The sequence below is a fragment of the Sceloporus occidentalis genome, unplaced genomic scaffold, assembly GCF_023333645.1.
Source record: "Sceloporus occidentalis isolate IW3139 unplaced genomic scaffold, rSceOcc1.0.p SCAF_1, whole genome shotgun sequence".
NCBI classification, from domain to species: domain Eukaryota; kingdom Metazoa; phylum Chordata; class Lepidosauria; order Squamata; family Phrynosomatidae; genus Sceloporus; species Sceloporus occidentalis.
Genome location: NW_028316981.1, coordinates 199,275,279 through 199,279,668, shown reverse-complemented (window position 1 = coordinate 199,279,668; position 4,390 = coordinate 199,275,279). Strand labels below are relative to the sequence as shown.

Below are 4,390 nucleotides of genomic sequence, written 5' to 3'. Positions count from 1 at the left end.
CATGGCCACATAGCCCAAAAAACCCACAAAAAACTATCTATATTGTTTCTGTGTGCCTTCAAGTTGTTTCCAACTTGTGGTGACCTGAAGGCAAATCTATCATGGAGTTTTCTTGACAAGATTTGTTCAGAGGAGGTTTTCCATTACCTTCCACTGAGGCTGAGAGCATGTGACTTGCCCAAGGTCACTCAGTCGGTTTCATGGCTGAGCAGGGAATCAAACTCCAGTCTCCAGAACTGTAGTACGATACTGCAACCACTATGCCACACTGTCTCTCTATAAAGTCAGACATTATATAGGCTCTATATATAGAGTCTATATAAAAAAAAACTGATGTCGAGATGCAGAAACTTTATATCAAGGACTATAGAGCACTTGAAATATCAGAGTGCGTACCACAAATATACACAGCTATTTGGACAAGGGACTTGCTTCTATAAAGTGACTAAGAAAGTTGAAATTCCTAGAAACATAGAATTTCTACACCCAATAACAAATCTGTACATTTGTACATGCAGGAAACATCCCAATACATAAAGCTGTCTTCTTGGAAAATGAATTGCCATCTAAGAAGTGATTCAGTTCTATACAGTATCGCTACTCTTTTCTCCCCCTACTCAAAAAAAATCAGAAGTACCTATTGGAATAGTTATGGAGAAGTGTCGTTTCTATAGCCTGATGAGAAGCAAGAGTTCAGTTCCATCTTTTTGTTGTTGTTGCTATCAGCCTTTAGTTTATCTTACATATTGTTATTGTTCCTTGCCACACCCTCAGCGCAGGGTAAACTGGCTCAGTAAATTTGGCATGAAATGTGTGTAGGTGAATCATCCCGTCTGTTACGTTGTAAAAAGACAAGACGCCAGCCTCATAATCCAGAAAAATCTCTCCTTTTTCAGGATCTTCCTCTGTCCGAATTGGGGTTCTCTCTCCATTACGGAATGCCCAATATTCAAAAGTCAAACCTTTTGATACACCAAGATGCCCGGTTGCAGCCCAGACGGCAAAATTCAGGGTCCTCTTTTCTCTTGATAGAAGGATACATTGCCCCAATCCCTCATCCTTGCTGAGCTTGAAGTAAATCCACTTCCCAGTAATGGCTCCCTGCAAGGAAGGAATCTCTGCTCAAGACCTGCCAGAGCTTGTCAAACCTTTGTGGGTGCGAAGGGTACAGTTTTCTCCTCCAGCAGTAGCTTATAGAAAGACGGTCCTCAGACAAGGTCAGCCTGGGATGCAAACTATTTATCTCCAGCGTGGGGGTTCTTGCATCTGTAGGGAAATATTCAGAGATGACACATCACCTATCAAGACCCACCTGAAGTTCTACAAAGGATAACTTTATTTACACAACAGCAGCAGCTCATAACCCAAGACATAGTTTTGCCCCAAAACAGCACCTGCATGTCTATTTTGCCCATGTCAATATACAGGAACTCGGTGCATGGCGCATATAGGAGTGATGTTTAAAAAACAGAACTTTATTAATTGGTTAAGTTCTGTTTTTTAAACATCACTCCTATATGCGCCAGAATGTTTCAGTTTCCACTTTCTTCAGTTGTTTAAAATAAAAGAGAACTTACAGTCATAGTCACAGTCTAGGACATCCTATCATTAACAATCCTAAATGGACAAAGTCTTCTCTAGGCTGAGCCCATTTTACAGTCTTGAGTTTATGAATCCAGAATTTTTTCTGTTTTTCTACAATCCTTCAATGAAACAAGGTGACCAGAAGTCCTCCTTTTCCAGACTTGGAGTTTCAAACCACGGCTGACAGCATTGAAACACACAGTGCAACTTTGCATAGACAATACATACGTTTTAAGAAAAGGGACCGGTCTATGCAGGAGTTCACTTTCAGCAAGGTTCCTGGCTCCTTCTTGAAGGTGCTGCTGAGGCTACTAAAAATATCTTGACAAACAAAAAAAGAAAAACAAAACAGGCAACTCAGAAAGGATGCGTTCATGAAGTAGATGTGCTGTTGTTGTATGCCTTCAAGTAATTTTCTGACTTATGGCAACCCTAAAGTGAACCTATCATGGGGTCTTGACAAGTTTCTTCAGAGAAGATTTGCCTTTGCCATCCCTTGAGACTGAGGGGCTGTACAGACTGGCTATTAAGGCTGGCCTGGATGCCAAGTTGGGCCATGGCGTCCACATGATGCACACCTCAAATCTGCCCACAGGCTGGCATGATGCTGTGTGCTGCACCGCACAGCGGGCAGCGTCATGGCACTCCTCTGGCATTGTGCCTACATGACGTAGAGCCTAAGGAGCGTCGAAGAGCCATGGCACTGGCAGCTATGGCGCCCTTTATGTGGCGCAGAAAGAAGCCACTTTTTGTGGCTCCTTGTGCTCCATGGAAAGGCAAGATCAGGGCCACGGTGTGCGGTTGCTGCGGCCCCGATCTGGCACTAAAAGAAGCAGCCTGTACAGCCCCTAGGAGAGTCTGACTTGTGAAACTGGGATTTGGACCATCACATGAGTTCAAAACTTAAACCACTACATTACCATGACTCGCATCGCTAAAATACAGAATTCTTAAACAAGGAAAAGCACTTCTCTCATTGCCTTGAATTTTCATCATTACCTAGAATAACAAATAGTCCAAACCTGAACTTTACCTCCTGTTTGCCCAATCTAAATATAAAGGAAAACAGAAGACAGTAAGGCAAACTCTTTCTGGCAGAATCACTTCATGTAATAATGCACTCTTGTTCTAATGGTGCATTATGCTTGCAATTGCACTTTTTCCAGAGTCAAAAACAAGTGGTGCTAGTATGCAGGCAAATCTGTCAGCTCTCACCAGCCCACTTCTGCAAGGACTGACTCTCACAGCACAGCACCAATAGGCTTGGTCCACCTGCCACCTCTACTTATATGTGTGTTTCTTCTAGCAGTTTCTGGTCCAGAGTTGCTGCAGCAACATATAATAAGCACACTTTGGACTGGACGACTTTTGGGAATCCTTCCAACACTGAGATTTCTGACACGATAACTGATACTTCCTCTAACTTTCCAAGATCATTCCCAAGAGACCCTTCTACCAGCCAGACAGGAGAGATGGACTTGTTGTGTACCTTCAAGTCAATTCTGACTTATGGCAAGCCTATCATGGAGCTTTCTTGGTAATATTTGTCCAGAAGGCTTTTTGCTGTCTTCTTCCTATGAGGCTGAAAAGAGTATGACTTGACCAGGATCACCTATGGGTTTGTACAGCTGAGCAGGGATTCACTGCATGACACTGATTTTCCAAGTTGGACTAGGGGGACATCAAGTAGAATCACAGATGCCCAGCATATATGTGGGTCTTCAAGAAAAAGCGGAACTACAAAAATCTCCACTGATGTTAGCACATTTGAGGAGCAGCCCGTTGTAATGATTTCAGCATTGGACAAGGACATTGGGAGACCAGGGTGCGAATCCCGGCTCAGCCATGGAAACCCATTGGGTGGACCATGGGTAAGTTACACTCTCTCAGCATCAGGGGCAGGCAATGGCAAACACCTTCTGAAGAAACCTGCAAAGAAAGCCCTGTGGTAGGGTCACCTTAGTATCATCCGAAGTTGTAAATTGACTTCAAGGCACACATTAAATTAGTACCTTTGGTTTAAATTTTATATTTGAGCATATCCAAAGCTTTGTGAGGAAATTATTTTATTAGAGTATTTATAATCCATAAACAATAGTATATATTTCACCAAAAAACTGAACACACCTGAAACCTCCCCCAACCTCTGTCTCTCTATATAACAACAGCTCAGCTTCTTTTGCTGGGGCACAACTGTAGTACCTTCAGCTTCAGTCACTGACATTCTGCACTTCTTACCATTTCTATTTCAAATTGAGAAAAATCTGATTCAGAGAGGGAGAGGGACAGACAGATAGACAGACAGAGGTTTGGGAAGGTATGGAAAAATTTCCCCAGCAAAATAAAGCATTGGATTTTTTTTAAAAAAAAAAAACACCCACATCACTGGTGAACAGCTTGGTGCTCCCATGCTTATCTTCTTTGAGCCGTACTTTGAGTGGCTTCTAGAAGATGGACTGAATGGTCTCCACAAAGCTCTTGAAGTGGTTTGTAACATGTTCAAATGTCACAGGCACCGGAGCCAACTCCTCTGCAGGGATCCTCTGCTTCAACATTTCCTTTTCTATTGCACTGTACTCCTGGCAGGGGAGAAGAACATTTTTACAAGTTTTGAATGTTGCCTGCCTTGCGTTCGTGAGTTTCCATACTTCAACTACAGTATGGTAGGCATGGTACACAGTGCAAGGAAAAGGTGGCCGGTAGCTGCCTCTTGTTGCTGCACAGCAACCAAATTGTATGGTACCACTGCGCAACAAAAAAAGATGTACAGCACCCTGGCCACGTGCTAGGGTTGCAGGGTGTGTGG

At 43.1% G+C, this 4,390-nt stretch overlaps 1 pseudogene across 1 annotated transcript; it reads right to left on the bottom strand.

The window, feature by feature from the left end:
- Positions 1-670: 670 nt before the first annotated feature.
- Positions 671-2,256, bottom strand: LOC149323225 (tripartite motif-containing protein 14-like; annotated as a pseudogene). The gene is made up of 2 exons (XR_016272512.1): positions 1,813-2,256; positions 671-1,266 (listed from the first exon to the last, which is right to left on the bottom strand). The product of XR_016272512.1 is annotated as a tripartite motif-containing protein 14-like (transcript).
- Positions 2,257-4,390: the final 2,134 nt, after the last annotated feature.